Consider the following 17,625-nt stretch of genomic DNA (forward strand, 5'->3'; position numbering starts at 1 on the left):
CTGGAAGGGACCTTTAACAGTCATCTAGTCCAACCTCCCTGCAATGAGCAAGGACTCCTTCAACTAGATCAGGTTGCTCAGAGCTCCTGTCCAACCTGACCTCACATGTTTCCAGGGATGGGGCATCCACCACCTCTCTGGGCAACCTCTTCCAGTATCTCAGGCCCTTTCTGAAGTAATAATTCTCTGTGACCTGATGCTCAGATTCAAAGACCCTTTTTTTCCCCAGCCTTTGCAAAATACTGATGATAAATATTTTATGCTGGTGATTGAGTATACATCATGTTCTTGATTCAACATGTACTTAACCACAGGATTATCTCAAAGTACAATGTAGCCTCTTGAGTCACTGAGATGGCTCACGAAATCACAGATAATATGCTTACCTGTCCTGTTGAATTGAGGGTTTGACTGTGTCCTTGAGTACCATTACATTGTGAGAAACATGTTGCATCTGTTTCTTTGTTTGGTCCCTGTTCCTTTGGATAGGGAGATGTTGGCTCTGGAGTTGTGGCCTTTATTTTAGTCAAAATTGGATCCTTTTATTCCTGTTTTGAATTTTTCAGAACATAAAATTAATAGAGTAAGCATTGTAAGAAAGCAAAACACCACTTAATCTGCTAGTGAGCTGAATAAAATTTCTGATGATTGCAAAACTCTGTGTTAAAGCTTTTTCTAAAATAGAACCTAAAAACTATCAAGTATAAAATTAGAAGTGGCAGATACAAAAAAGGTTATAAAATCATTAGAGAACATGCTAGACCAAATACCAAAATATGGTATTTTGTTAAATTAAAAAGAAAATTACTTTGGTACATTTTCCTAATTATATAATCAATTATATAGTAAAATATGGAGCTGATCTTTGTATACGTCATGCAGATATGTTCTTTCATTCTAATCGTTCCTCTCTTTTTTAAGAGAAAATCTTTTTAGCACAGATATTTTGACAGTTTCCTGTAGACATAGGGAAAAAATTCTTTGTAAAAAATTTTCTTGTAGTAATGAGAAGGTCTGCAATTCTGTGAGTTATGGAATGTTATTTAAAAAAATTAGTGGAATACACAATGCAGGAAAGATTTGGCATTATGTAATTGCTTGTGTCACTGAATATAACTTTTCCTTGAAATCAGCAGAAAAAGATGAAACGTGACATAGTAATGTTTGCCATATGGAAATTTAATTTTGTAACTTTGGTGCTGCCCATAAAATTCTGTTAATTTTTTCTATACATGTCAGGCTGCTCTCTGAATAAACGTTAGTATTTTTTTTTTAAATGGTATACAGAAACCCTTCAATTTTAGGTTTTTGAAAGGCTGGATTACACGAAAACCTTAAAAGGGACAAATATCCAGTGTATAAAATAAAATTTAAAACCTGCCTAAATAGGGTTAAAGTTGGAAAAGTCAAGTATGCAGAGCAGAGGGAATTTCAGACTTGAGGCTGAATATCTAGCCTTAACTCCTTTTTCTTTCAATATCATCAAGTATATGTTTTTAGCTGTATAAGTATTAGAAATCTAATTTAATTTACTTTTAAGGTACCTGGGATAGGCACCTTCAGTAAGCAGTTAATCACTTTTGCCATCTCCAGACCAGACTTACAATTTTAAATGGGCTCCCATGATGGTGTATGATGACTAGAGTTACACTGGACACCACTTTTTTCCCTGAAAGTTGTTCCTCCAGTTATTCTGATGAATGGTGCTCCTCCAAAGTACAAGATACTTTTTTTCTTTGTTATTGACATGTGGATGTATAGCTCAGTTTTGGCATACTACTCATTCCTACTTTGAAAATACTGATTTCCTCTTCTTGTCTGTAATACTCATCATTATATGTTGTGAAGACTTACACCTATTTGTTCCTATTTTAAATTTTGAGGAATGCAGTGCAGAAGCTCAGGCTGGAGTTAGGGTGTGCCTTCTTCATGTAGATCAGGACTGACCTTCCTGGAATTAGCTCCAGAATTTATAATTCCCACCATGGGCTAGAAAAATAAATATAGAGAAAGAAATAACAGTTCTGGTGCAAAAAGAGGACAATATGGACAGATATTGGTCCAAAATATAGTTAGAAAGAAGGGGACATGTCACTTCTGAATCCGGGAAAGTTTAGCTGGGATGTAATAGAACACAAAAGTATGAAAATTGCCTTGCCAAATTTTACTTTTGTCTTTGAGGTTCAGTTTCTCAATTTTATAATGAGGGTTAAACATTCCTCTCAGAGGTTGAGTCTGTCTGTCTGTCTCTCTGTTTCAGGTGGCTCAGTTCCAGACAATGGAGAGTGGCCAGAGCTGGCTGTACTTGTCCTTAAATAACTTCTGTCTTTAATGACACACAGCTGTAAATTTTCATTATTTTTTCAAACCAGATCCTGGACTCCCAAGTCAAGATTAGAAAAATGAAAAGGTTTCCAATTAGTGACCACCTGTGAGAGCTTTAATTTTAGGTGATTTGCCTCTTATTATGCAGAACGCCATGGCAAGCAGGAAGGGTAAAATCTTATTTTTGTGGTCAAGACTTGATCTATTTCTGACATTTTAGAAATCACTTTTAAGTCTACTGCCTTATGAATTATGAGGGAGTCGAGTTTCTTTTGAAAATGGTGTCTTAAAATCTTCCTATTCTTTTCTATTTGAAAGGACATGGTGTCTTCATCAGACACTTATTGCCTCTTTGGCTGCAGCAAGTTCTTTTATCTTTCCATCCTTCTCAATGCCCACACTGCCTGACCTCCTGTCTCTCTACCTCCTGAGTCATTTTCTGATGTTAGCTATGACAAACAAAAATACTGAAGTGAGCTAACCACAATCTGAGTTTTCATTCTGTCTGAGAAATCAGCAGAATCTGACTTGCTTAGAAAGGCTGAAAAGTTTATTGTTGTTGTTTGATAAGTCCTTTTTTTCCTGTATTCTTACAATTGTCTTCCCTATAAAGAACATTGTCTTCTTCTTATACAATTTTATTACTCTATTTCCTCGTGATTATGACTTACCTTTTTTCAACTATGCTGTGAAATTTTTTTCTTGATGATATCTTCAACCAATATATCTTTTCCTGTCAAGCATTGGTATATTATGTAGATTTCCATAGTATGGATCTTCTTTAGTTGCTTAAAAGATGGTGTGTTTGAAATATAAAATCCAATTATCTTGATAAATCTATATATTTTAAACAGTTTGACAGGGTTGGTTTTTTTTTTGTTTGTTTGTTTTTGGTTTTGTTTTTTTTTTTTTGTTATATCTGAGATTAATTTCTGAGATATACAATATAAGGTGAAAATAGTTGTGTTCCCAGATCTACTGTAATTTACTCTTGGTAACCTCTGGTATACAAAAGATACTTTCACACAGTACAGGAGAAAGAAATTTTTTCTAAATCAGTTCTGTGGCTACTTACTGCTTTCTTTATTTTTACTCCCAAGATACATTTGACTATGCAAGAATAATTCCAGAGCACATGATCGTTTTATATGTATTCCACAACAGTAAATTTTCCTTTTGTAAATCTCAGTCTGCACTGGAGCTAAGGGAAAGGAAGTCTCATCAAAAGAGAAAAAGCTAATATGGCTAACTGCCATAAATTGTAGTACTCACCTATTTTCCAAAGTCATTCTTTAGGGTGCCTTTTTTTAACACTTTTGATAAGGTATAGGCTGAGTATTTCTGTAGGCCTGTCTGCCTGTTACCATGGAGGTCAATTTAAAATCCTTCTTTGCAAAGTTTCTTGTTTAAAGCAGGACATGCCCAGGAAAACAGATAAGAAAAGTAATTACTGAGTAATGGAAAGATCTAAGAGGCTTCTGGTCATCTTTCCATCTGTCTATGGATAAGCCACAAAAATGTCAAAAAACAGCTTCAAAGACTCTGAAGCTGAAAGTTCACCACAATATCTAATAGAGGAAATAAATACAATTAAAAAGAACAAAAGGAATTTGAGATTCTTTCTTACATCAGCAGTGGGAAAGTAAGAATGATTAATTAAGTTTCTCAGAAAGGGAAGAAATCAAAGCCCAAGCTCGAAAAATCAGTGTAATAGGACATCTTCAACAGAGCACATTAATTTATTGATTTTAGTGGACAACCAGATCTGCTTTATTATTGTCTTTGGGACTTACAATCTCTCTTACTGGTAGCATGTCTCTAGGATAAACTCCTCAGGGACAAGAGAAATGGAAAAAAATTTACTTTTCCTAGCCTGATGTTGTTTAAACCCCAACCAAAACCAATTAAAATACAGCATCAGTCAGAGAGGGAAGTAATTCAGTTTAAATGGACTCATGTCAGAAGAGTAGATGAGAGTGCTGATGTGGGAGCAGTATTGGTGCCCAGGAGAAAGAGCCCTCAGGAGTTGGGCTCTTGTCATTTTCACGGGGCATGTGATTTCTGAGCAGAAATCCTGTTTTTTATTAGAATTGTCATATGGATAGTTACCTAAAGTAATTACACTGTTAATTAATTTAACACATATTTTACACTGTTTTTGTTTTTCCAGCTCAGTTTTAAACAAAAAGGTGACTTTTTAGTGTGGTCAGGATAGAATGATGACAACCCAATTACTTCAGCTCCTGGTGGCTCAGTAATGACATGTACTTGTCTTTATTAAGATTTAGAGCAGTTTAAGTTTACACAATTCTCTGCCTCAGTGCAGACATCAAAGTCGATTGAATTCCTTCTCAGCCTGTTAATATTTATGAGATTTTTTTAAGAATAAGTTTTTTTTAATAAACCAAAGTGGATTTTATACATTATTTGGAAATTGGCTCACTATAAGTACAAGAATTTGAATAACATAATCTCCTCTTTGCTGTAGCGAAAGTTTGATATTGGGCCACAAGATTTTTACCTGATAATCGCTGTATAGAAATAACGCCTGGTGACATGGTGGTTTTCCATGGAAACCAGCAGGGGACCAGGATTCCAGAAGTCAGAATTTCCTCCAGTGTATCACAAAATTGAGGGAAAGACCAGACATTCCCAGAAAAATGGAATCCCAAGAGTGATCTCCACTGAATCTGCCTGACGGGTGATTGGGTAGTGTTTGATTTCTTAAACATAAAGGAAGCTAAGAAAGTTCTGTTCTTTATATTGCAAGAGAAATCCAGGCAACTAATAGAGAAGGCTGTGGATGTCCTGACATTCACAGGTTCAATTGCAGTTCATCTAATTTAACCTTGAAATGCTGTGCAAAAGAATCACTTCTAGATGTGCAAGCATTTGTAAGGAAAGCTGAGAAAGAATTTTGAAAGAGATCTGTTTCCATATTGTTTCAGATCTCTTTTCATGAGTGATCTGTTTAATACTATTTTGAAAACCAGGGGACTGTTTTCAGTTTTGTATTGTTGCCTGGAAGCTGAATGTGATGCCTAAATCCTATTCCTCTCCCTTGGATAAATGCAATTCAATAAGGCCTGGGAAATGCTGGAATATTCATCCATCCCAAGATATTTGTGAGCACACCGAAGCCATCATCTCAGCTATTTTATTAGTTCTGAGAACTTGTGGAGGGTGGGTGGGAAGCAGGGAAACAGTAGAAGTCTATAAAAGGAGGAAGGAGAGAGGACAAGAAAGGCCCAGGAATTATATCTGGGATACTTAGGCTTAACTTCTTTCCCTGAAAGAATTCTGTGGTAAATAAACAAAACATTTATAAGCAGTTGGAAGAAAACAAGGAAGTGAGTAGGAGCTAATATGGATTTCTAAAGGATGAACCATGTCAAACAAATATAATTGCCTATGGCAGCCATGTGAATACAGCCATGTGAATTGAATGTCATATTTCTTTAGTTTAGAATAATTGCCCGTAACAGCCATGTGAATTGAATGTCATATTTCTTTAGTTTAGAAAGGCTTTGTAGCAGTCTCACAGGACATTTTTGTAAGCTGGCAGGAGAAACATGGTTGAGGTGAAAATAATCATAGAATAGGTCCAAAACTGCTTAAAAATCATGCTCAGTGAGATGCTATTAATATCAGAACAGAAAGAATGGGGATCCTCATAAGTCTGCCGTGTGCTTTTTGGAGTTTCATTAATATCCTGCATGGTGGCACACTTATTGCGCTGAGGATGATGTGAGGCTGGAAAGAGCTGCACATGTTTTGGAAGGCAAGATTAGAATGAAAATGGTCTTGATAAATTGGAGAAATTCTCTGAAAAGTTGGATGAAAGGCAGCAGGGACAATATACTGCACGTAGGAAAAACCAGCTGTACAAATACAGCATAGTGAGTCATGTGGAAAAGGTAGTTCTGCATAAAATGTTTTAGAAGCATAATGGAGGAATGGAGATCAACAGTACTGTGCGCATGTAAAAATGTAAAATTGTAGTATCTTACAACATATGGGCATCATCTGGAGAGAGTCTAAAACAAATATATATATAGAGAGAGCAGAATTGATAAAAAGTGTTCAGCAGTTTTTTAACTTTAAAAGAGTAGTGGACATATCACAGGTTTTGTGTGGATAAGCACTTTTGCACAGAATATGGGAATATTCTGTGCAAAAGGGAATATGGTCACTCTTTCTGTAATACACTAGAATAAGAAGTACATGTACAAAATTTCAGGATGAAAATTTCATGTTAGACAGGACATTAGGAAAAAAGTTTGCAGTGGTAGGTACAAAGTTGCACCTATTTCTTAGACAGGCTCCCAGTTTCACTCTTGAGGATCTTTAAAGCAGCCTGTGGGAACTTCTCTTGGGAAAAGTAGAAATAGACTGGGGCAGAGAACTATATTTAATGTCCTGTAGAGTGTTTGTATCCAACCTTATTTTTCTGTGATTTTATGTAGTCCATCTTGACATAACAAAGGGTCAGGTATTGTTATCCTGGGCATCTGAAGAACAATTTGCCTTTGCTACATCCCTTTTAAAGGGAGGCACACTGGAAGTGAGGAGGATTGGATGCAGAGCTATTGTACATTAGGACAGAAGTGAGAGAGTGGCTTCCTGCAGTTTTTATTGTTTTCTCTCCCTTTGTGTACCAACTAAGGTGAGAGTCTGTTCATGAATGTTCGAACTTCATTTTTCATCCTACCCCACATGGAAAGTCCAAACCTCCCACCAAAACATGCTTTTTACTATCAGAGGTGCTATTATTAATTCTTTTGTTCCAGTTACATAAAATACATTTGTACTCAATCTTTACATATGTCTCTTATCACTGCTTGTGTAGTTTGGCCCTCACTCCCCTGCTCCCTCTCTCACGTAAGATACAAGAGTTTTTAATAAATTTCAAGAAAAGCCCCCAAATCCAATGTCACTCCTTAGTGTGGGAGACCTGCCTTTATACTCAGTGAACTACACTGTTTGTGCTTGGCACAAATGCATACCACAGTCACTTTTTTCCAGTGCCTAAAATACTTGCCACCCTTTTGTCCCTGTTGTAGCAGGCTGTGCTGGGTTCACTGATGTATGATTTGACCAATTTTCTTCACAAATTCATACATCACTGCCACCTTCTGCATTTCAGCTCCTTGTCTTCATCTCCAGTTTGCCTCAAATAAAGGCTTAGCGTCCTCATGCCTCCTTCTTAGGGGCACCTGCCAAGGCAGCAGGAGCAAGAGTCATTACCTGGTACAGTTTAGCCTTTTGTGCTGTCTGACTCTTTTCTTAATTGTCATGGCCATTGCCCAGCAGCAGTATTAAAACTACAATCCAAACCAACTTATTGTACACCTTCTACCTGGCAGGTTAATGAGAAGGGCTTTTCAGCTGCTGTTTAAAGACAAAGCTTTGGTTAGAATCTGTCAATGCCTCATTCAATTTTTCTTTAGGGCTGGAGGTAGCCTGAAGGCTTGAAGGCTAGACCAATTTGAGATTTTACATTTGGGTTTCCTGTAAACCCAGCAATATTTTAGATCCCTGAAAAAGTTATTTGACCTTACTGTAGGTCTGCAGCTGTGTATTTTAATGATACTTCTGCCTGCAATGCCCTGACAGAGAAGCCCTTTCACAGCAATCCAGTTTTGGCAGTAAGTCTTCCTGCCTACTTCGAGTACCAGTCATGCTATCAAATGGAGATATCAAGCTGCTTTCTCCCAGGTAAAGTGAGAGCTTTGGCAGATGGGCCTTGTCAGATGGCCAGTCACCAAATGCTGATTTCCTTTTTGAGCTAGCTGGATGATGTTGAAAATTTTTTCTTAGGTGTTCAGTTGTAGCAGCCCCTTTTTCTGGGCTAAGTCACATCTCCTGCCATTTCAGATGTTTGTGACTGGTGTGTGTAAATGCATTTGATGAAGGCATCCTGTGTATGGTCTTCACACTTTGCAACATAACCTTTAGAAAGGAATTCATTTTGCATGTAGTTCAGATTTGGATTCAGGGCAGTATTTTCTTATCATGCTGAAGATCACCCTGTCTGGTACCTAAGGAAAAAGTCTAGTGAGATAAAACTGTATAATGCAGTGGTCCAAAAGTTGTAGCTAGCTCTGCTTTGTGGGAGACATCCAAACGTGCATGTAAGCTTGATGGAAGTAATTCCCAGATGAACTTCAATCTTGGGATTTTCAAATCCTACAGCGCAGATTATTGGCCTTGTGTTTTCCCTATAGTGGTTAGACAGCAACTTAAAAGATATTTTTCTGTATTTTATCCACAGAATTCCAATATATAACCTTAGGATTTTTTGACGTGGTCCTGAACATACTTTAAAATCAACTTGGATACAATCTTCAGCTTAGATTGTTATACAAATTTCAGTTCATGACTTTGCAATTTAAAAGACAACAAAGGTGGTTTTTACTCTTCCTTTTAAATTCTATAAATAAGTGCTGTTTTGGATTATAATAGTACTATATGTATGAGGTCAACTTGTAAATAAGTCTAATGTACCTCAGTGACATGCAGATTCATGCAAGATAGCTGGATTTGATTTTAACTCTTCCTGTTTAAGTCTTGTATATTAAGCACTTAGAGTGACAGCCTCCTTCATTGTGTAAATGCCATTAATTCATGTTATTTTGATTCTTCTGAAATAAGTTTTGCATTAACATACATATCATGCAATTGCCATTTGAATTCAGCTGTGTCAGGACTGACTGTTGCAGCCACAAAAATGGGGTGTTGTAGAGTTGTTATGTCATGTGGAATTTGATGAAATCTCAAACAAGTACTGTTTGTGCATGTTACTTTATAAACAAATGCATATTGGAACTTCTGACATTTTCTTTCTTGAGCTTTTTTTTTCTAGTACTTGTATGTACATTTCAGCACTTTCCATAGGATATATTTCTTCTTTTACTCATTTTTCTGTGGTGAACTTCAGTGACTTAGTTACTTTGAAAGGTAATGGCTGAGTAAGTTGAATTTAATTTCCTCTCATGCCAGTAACAAGTGATCAAACCAATAGCTTGTCAAATTTGTTGAGTACCTGCAACCATCCTGTTTTCATTTGGGCATTCTCATTTGGTTCTTTTCGTGACACTATTGCCTTTGTGTAACATAAGTGATCTGCCATGAGAACAGAATCATCTGACTTTGATGTTAGCACCTGTCCTAGGAATCTAAATACCCTGAATTTCCTCTGTAGCTGTCAGAGAGAGAAGGGTGCCTCAGGAGCGTGGATGAACCCATTGACCTTGGCCCTCTGGAGCTGTATTTCACTCTCTCTGTCTTCATTGCCTAAAATGAGGTAGGGTAAGTCAGGACATCAGAGCTGCAGTCTTTACTTGTGCAGCGCCTTCTAGGGGTTCAGCAAAGAGATGTTGGATCTTTGAACTTTTGCATCCTGAAGTGTGAGATAACCTTGGTGATTTAATCTGAATCTGTTCAAAATTCCTGTGCAGTGAGTGGCAATAGAAGGAACATCAAAGGTACATTTTTGGATCCTAACTTAGGTCACATGTGAAATGAAAAAATAATACAATCAAAATCAAACCCAACTTTACTCAGTATTGCTGCCTCTCATAATAGGCAGTCTGATGTGATGATGCCTTATTACTGAATATGGGCAGGAAAAGAAAGTGCATAAGAACATTACTTTTCTTAATTTGTTGAATAAACATGTAGAGAATTTTCGTCTTCTAAAATGGGCAAAAAAAGTAAGATTATCCAAGTTCCATCCACAGACTCCAATTTAGACACTACAAGATTGTGAAAACTGGCAAAAAAAAAAAAACCCAATACTGGAGCCTGAAAGTGAACAGATAAATAGTGAATAAAAGATCTAAATTGAATTGCAAGATGTTTAAAAAGTAATTTACACTGGGGAAAATTACAGAAAGAAAATACATTAGCAGTAGTAAGATATTACAGTATCTATATATTGAATTTAAAATTGAAAATAACTATTGGATCATCTAGTCAGGCTTCAATTTTTTTCCCTTCTATTACACCTTATAGCTTGTGTCTGACTCCAGTGCATTTCCTAGGTGTGTATCTATTTTTGACTGGTTTGCAAAAGAACAGTCATAAGCAAGGGAACTTTTTGTTTCTTACAAAAACTATTTCACTGGTAAAACATGTTCCTAAATTCATCATTTTAATTTGTCTGGCTTCCACTGTTAGCTTTCTATTCTTATTCTTGTTATACTTTTTTATGCCAGATTACACAGAATCTTAATTTCTAGTATTTTCTCTGTGTGAATCCACTTGGAACAATTGAAGCACCTTTCAATATGTTTTTCAATAAACTAACATTATTTAGCCCTTTAGGTCTTCTACTGCAAACCATCTTCTTCAGTGTTACAATTTTCATTTTTTTCTGTGACTTCCTCAGTTTTTAAAATATTAAACTGTGATCAAAATTCTGTGTAATACTAATCGCAATTTGTATGAATTTCGTGTGCAGAGGAACATTAATTCATTATTGCTTGTGTGTGTACAGTCTGGGGAAGCAGTTTTTTCTTGCCATGATGTTATTGGGACTAATATGAGAGGATGCCTTGGTTTATTCCCTCATCTCAAATTTTGTGTGGCACCTATATTCTATAACACAGTATTTCCATCCTCTTATCTCTTTTAATCCATAGGCTGTAGGCCAGTGATCCTGCCATTATAACCTTGCATTTGGCTGTATTAAAGCACATTTTAGGTTGTTTGATCAAGCTAACCAAGTAATTCTGGTAACTTTTCATAATGCCTTGTTCTTATTGTTATTTATGTTTCTATTCTTATTCCTATTTTTGTATCTTTCTCCCTCATTGATTCTGGTAGATCATTTTGATCATTTTGCTGGGAAGTGTTTTTTGACATGTCAGTTAATCAGTTTTCAGCCCATTTAGCTGGTACTTTATTGATATTATACAGTGCCAACTTTTTAATCAGTCATATGTTACTTAATGAATTGCTTTACAAAGTCCAAGATAGGCAATTTTATTTGACAAATCTGTAATCTTACAAAAATCATGTTGCTATGATGAGTGGTATTTTCTCTAAATCATTCTGGCTGCCTCTTATTACATTAATGTTCTTTACTTTTTATCAATTAGACTTTTTATCAGCTTGCTCTTTCTTTTGTCTTGCTTGATGTTAGGCTAAGCAATTGAGCTGCTTGTTCTTTAAAAATTAATGGCACATGAGCATCCTTCCAGAATTTCCCTGCTATTTCAAGATTTATCAAAAATTAATGGAAGAGATGCCCTTGGTTATTTGGGCTTGTTGATTTGAATATAATTATCCCTAGCAGATGCTGTCTGGTATTCTCTTCAGTTACTAATTCTTGATTAGAAGAATCTGTGTTTGCCAAGCTAAAATGTAAAATATGGAACGTTGCCAAAGCTTAAGCTTTGTGTTTATGCTGTTTGTAAAGTCATGAGTCCTTAAGCATGCCCTATCTTATCTTTCAATGAGATAAAATTAATGAATAGATATAAGAGAAAATGTGTAACCAGAAAGAGTTGAAAGCTTTATAGTTATAATTACAGATATAATTATGAGAAACATTAAATATGGATGAAAACTTTGCACTTACAGTTTAAAAGATAACACAGATTTTGTTGTTGGATTTAAAACAGGAAACTGGCTCTGAAAGTATGGTACATGACACTTTAGATTTAAATATTTTACTTTTAGACCAAAAGTAAAATATTTAAAAATGACCCTTGGGAAAACTCAGGAATACTAGGTTATAAAACATCAGAGGAAGAATTGTGCCTAAACAAATCTGCAGTCCTTAAATCAGAGAGGTACTCTCTGACATTTCTTTCACTTTCACCAGTGATTTTGGATGACAGTCCTAGATTCTCTAGAACCTGTAATGGCTCCAGCAGCAGCATGGTTCTAAGTTGCCATCTCTTTCTGCACAAATTAGAAGGTGTATCAGTAGAACTCAATTGCAGTATGGTGCCATTTCACTGAAGTTAACAATCATATATGTGTCTCACTCCAGGGACAAGACTGAGTGCAAAGTTGAAAAGATTATGCCCAATCATAATGACTTACTGCTGCAAATTTTAGAAATATCAATATCAGTAATTTATTTGTTAATATTGTCCTTGTTAAGCTGAGATCATAATGGGGTAATAATTATGAAAATAGTGAACAGAAGAATTTGTGATAGAAACAAAGCTGTTACAATTCTTATAGCACAATATTGTTACTATTCTAACAATTGTGCAGAAGCAGCTGTTATTATTGTTAGGACTGTAAAAAGAGCACTAGTGTAAGGAAGTAGTCTAGGAGCTATCTCTTAACAGCAGTTGTATGTGCAGAGTTTCCCACTTAGAGAAGGAAAAGAAGAAGGAGAAAAGTACTTCACTGGATGAGCACACAAAGCATTAAGACATGGCTTTGGAAATAAGAGATACATATAAAAGGAAAAATCAAAGGAAATTTGTCTAGGTACTTAGATTGTTTTCATGGTCACTATGCAACAAATAAACTTTAACCTTTCTCAATTTTTCTTTTTGCAAGGAATCAGGTAAAAAGCAAGCAAATTTCCATCTAGGCTTCCTGTCTTTCAACTTCCCAGAGTTTCTGAAAACAAATGTAACTTGGAATACTAAATAAAAAATCCAATATTTTTTACTACCTAATGGTATCATCAGGTGTATAGCAATTGCCATGACTTATCTGAGCCTTTAAGAGGATAAGGTCTAATTAGAAAAGTAATTTAAAACTTCCTTTCTGCACAATGTTTCTGTATAATATTGTCATAAGAATCTTAACCACAGATTTTCTCATTTCTATTGGTATAAAATTACAGCAATTAATTATAGTTATGCCATGAGTATTTTTTTCTTTTTATCTCTGTAAATTCTCTTCCTTAAGGAAAGTCTTTTGGTTGGAGAACAAGATTATATGCTCTATAGCTGGCTGAAGGTACACGGGGAAAACAAACTAAGGCTAAGGACTTGGCTGATCATAGGAAGTGTCATTTTTTTTTAACTTGAAGGGTTTTTAACTTGATGCACTTACCCATGGGCAGACATTTGGTGTTACTGATGTATCCAAGATGCTCAAGTAGGACACAGGGCTCTCAGAGACCTGAGACCTCCTAGATCAGCATCTAAATACTGAGGGCTACCATGAGGCATCCCCAAGGCAGCAGTAATCAGTGTGAGGAAAATAAAATTGAGTTACAAGTTTTGGCTATTTACACTGACTCAGTTGTGGGAGGGAGCTTTAAATCTAGAGTGTGAAGTGTTGGTGATTAAACAACTTATTCTGCATTTGGTGTAAGAATCTGTTCTTTTTTATGATTCATTGAATTAGAAATATATTTTTAAAAAAGAAGTTTTTACTTGCTACCCTAGCAATTAGCATTTTCTATATCAGATTTTTGACCTGAGAGGTTCCACTACTATTAATATACATCTGTACATATTTTGCTTTTGTATTCTGTGTTTCAAAAAAAGCACCAAAACATTAAAAACAGAATGCTTATGACACAGCTGACCTTACTTTCCCAGTATGAATTCAGCTTTTAATTTACATCTCATTTCATAAAATGCTGATATAAGATAAAATTTAAAGCTTTAAAAAATAGGTTTGTGGACTATAATAATTGTGTTGAATAGTGCAGGGAGGTTGTTTTGTGGTAGTAGATGACCCTGATTTTCAGAATAAAGACAAATTATTAGATATAATTGACCTATATATGTAAGAGAGCAGTGTATTAATATTCGTCAGATAACTTGTCTAAAGTCAATGTAGAAACACAGTATTACTTCATCAGAGAGCATTTACTGAGAGATCCTAGCTCAGCATTCATTTAATTTGAGCTTCAAGAAAAAGGTCTGTGTAGCATGGAGCTCTCTGGATTTATTTATTTATTGCTAGAGTCTCACTAGCTTGGTGGTTTTCCCTTGTGTTCTGGCAGTATGGCAAAGCAGAAGCATCTCTTCTGAAACGTATAGGATTGGATTATTTTTTTCAAAATTGCGTGTTCAGAGTTAGATGTCTAGCAGAAGAAAAAACCTATAATTCTTAATATCTAAAAGAAAAATCTTTTATCAGTCACCTGATCTAAGCTTATTTTGGTATTAGTACTTTCTATACAGCAGTGTCCATTTTTTGTTTAGGGTCTATCACTTTCTGAATTTGTTGCTTGACATTAAATCACAGTTATTGAGAGTAACCTTTAAAGTCTTCAGAACTGCATAATCATTCTATGTTCTCAAAGGTTTTTGTTCTTCTTCATCATATGCTTGGTGTGATTTTGATGAAGCTGGGTTCATAGGGTCCCCCAGGTCACTAATGAAAATGGATAGCACAGAGCATAGTGCCAATTCCTCTGAGCCCCAGTTAATGTATTGCTCCCTCTTTGGAAGCTGCAGCATTGCTACTTATTTGCATCATGGTTGACCAGCCATTTTTTATGTCCACTATAGTATTTTTAACATGCAGTAGCTCTCCAGTGAGCAGCTGGGCAGTGCCTGGTTTTGTACAGGGACAGACACAGGGTTCCTTTTAACAAATACAGAAAACCTTTCAGCTCCAGTTAAGTAAGTTTTACTTATTAGCTTCTTTACCTAATCAACCATTTCAAATTATTCTTTATACCTTATCAATAAATCAATAAGTATACTACTTAGGTTTTGTTTTGGTTTTTTTTGGTTTTTTTTTTTTAGATTTTCTGGATCTGGAAACTGCACAAGAAGCTTTCTAATTTGGAATGGCTTTCTGGTGTTATCCTAGAAAATTAACAGAATACCAGAATAAAAAAATATCCCTTTTTTTTTGCCCCATCTCTATTTTCAGCAGAGAAAGGCTAGCAGAAAGCAGGAAGCTAGAATCTTCCACATCAATTTGTCTCTTGGGGTGTAAAAACCCCTCTTTGAAGAACTGCTCTAATAAGGAGAAGGTGCTGAAAGAGGGATTGTTCTCACATGAGCGCATGGTGGTGGAAAGACCAGTTTTGTAACAGATGCCATGGAAAACAGGCACTGTACTCCCAAGAGATATCAATTCATGTCCTTCCTGTGGTATACATATGTATGTAATAATAACATTCTTCAGGCACTTAAAACAAACATGTCAGAGTAACAGTCCTATGTCTTTTGCAACAATCTTGATATTGAAGGATGCCTATCAAGTGAAGTGGAGTCAATTATCTCCTTCCCCAGCCTTGGCATTCCTGTGGAGAACTAATTTCTCAGCTCACCTGTTGGGTTGATGCTGCACTCCACAGGCTCTGCACAGAAATATTGTGGGACTATTGGGACAAATTATTTCTTGTTCGTAAATTTCTCTAGGCAATTTATCCTGTTCAGCAAGACATTTAAGCACATTGCCTAATTGAACTTTTGAGATGCTTAAAACTAGTTATGGGCTGAATTAGTATCTCAGTACTTAATTGATACTGAGTATGGTCAATGAGGAATAAAATTTAAATCATCTTATATTGAAAACATCTGGTGATATTCTAGCCACTTCTAGATATCTAATGTTCTCTAGTCCATGTATACCTGTCTATGCTTATTTATTGTCTTGAGGCAGAACACAACTTGCCAAGTGACAGTGACTCAAAAAGGACTATATCTGTACAGTTACTATAAGCAGAGACTTTGTTTTTAGCCTAAATCATCAGTGCACAGAGACAGCTTTTTTTTTTCTCCTTCAAGATGAGGTTAAATAAAAAAAATCATCTAAGTTTAAATGAAGCACTTAAGTGAATGCTTTGCATTGCAGTGATTGAGGGCCAGCAATGCTTTTAATAATATGCCCTCATGCTGCTGCCCTCTTGGGATTTGAGGGATTTTCTAATGCAAGCCATAATGTGTAATTCATTGGCTACCAGTAGCTGGGGTTCTGAATCTGCCTGTGCCAATGAATAATTTTAATTTCTAAAAATATATGTAAAATATTGTTTTATGTTAATCCCATATATGATAATGGCTTTTGGATAGCAGTATCATAAATCTAACATAAAGCATGAAACTGGGTATGAATTAACATGTAGTTTAAAGAAATTAGGGTGAACAGATTAATTTTGAAATACTTGAATGACATGTGCTGAGCATGTTTACAAACCTGGAAAAAATACACATATGCTTATGGATCTGTCTGCACACTGCTACATTTCAGGGTGTTCTTTAAAACTCCATCTGGAATTGTACATGTCTGTGTGTGCATCCATGCAGATATATATGTCTCTCTGGTACCATAAAGAAATGGCTACAGGATAGATACCACAATTATTATTTATCTGCATTTATAATTGCCTAGGAAAAAATTTTGTAGGATGTTTTGTTTTCACACTGACAGGTTTCAAATAATGTAATGCTATTCCATGCAGTACATAAAAGCAATTAATAAAAACATAATTAAAGATTCTGTTCACCCAGTTTAGTTGTCAAAATACTTCTGTGAGTTAGATTAAAGGAAAAGGACTTTCAGAAGAACAAGAAGATACTAATTATATTAAAGGGCAGGCTGAAAAGTTTCACCTTTTCTGTGGACAAGAGAGATAATTTGAAATTTTGTGTTTTAAGACACTGGTTGATGCCTCCTGATAACAGAGTGAATACAACAGCATTTTTTTCATAACTTTCAGCAATTCATTTTGGGTGTTTTGATATCAAAAGTTTGTGCTGTAACCAGGAAGTCAAAATTAACCTGAACAAGAATGGAAAATGCTATTGACTTTTTTTTTCTCAGACCAGAACTCGTTGTGATTAACTTTTCATGTCTGATTTGAATTTGCCCTAGAACTGAACCAAAAATCAGGATTTTTCATTTGCTAGATGAGAGAGTACAAGCAGGGAGAAAAACAGTTGTTGCTTAGCTGTGTGCTCATTCAGCAGAGTTGGAGCCTTATTTGAAGCTTTCTTCTCTTGGGTTTCCCAGCGGCCCCATCACACGAGTAACATGAATCCCCATTTCTGTGCTGTGTTGCTTTGCAGATCCTGGCAGGGACCTGCTCAGGGTGGAGGGGGTGATTTCCTAAGGTTACCTCTTAATTAAACTGCTTCTGGGAAAATGGGGTGATCAGTCTGTGGCAAAGGATTGTGTATTGTGATCATTAACTAGGCACTGTAAGAGATTAGGAGGAATCAACTGCCTAAGCTTCTCCTTCCCAAAGTTTGAGAGTATTTAGATAACCCATATTTATGTGTCCATGCCATAGGCGTATATTTAATAGCACAGAGAGCAACAACCTTGTCCTCCTTATCCTTTTAGTTTCTGTTGCCCTTAGTGCTGGGACCACCTAAATTCCTGTTGTGCTCCAGTGTGACAAAGCCT

At 35.8% G+C, this 17,625-nt stretch overlaps 1 protein-coding gene across 5 annotated transcripts in view; it reads left to right on the top strand.

Annotated features, from left to right (window-relative positions):
* Positions 1 to 17,625, top strand: part of NALCN (sodium leak channel, non-selective) — a 228,007-nt gene that overhangs the window by 33,397 nt on the left and 176,985 nt on the right. The window lies entirely within an intron of this gene.

This window comes from Camarhynchus parvulus, chromosome 1 (genome assembly GCF_901933205.1).
Source record: "Camarhynchus parvulus chromosome 1, STF_HiC, whole genome shotgun sequence".
Lineage (NCBI taxonomy): Eukaryota > Metazoa > Chordata > Aves > Passeriformes > Thraupidae > Camarhynchus > Camarhynchus parvulus.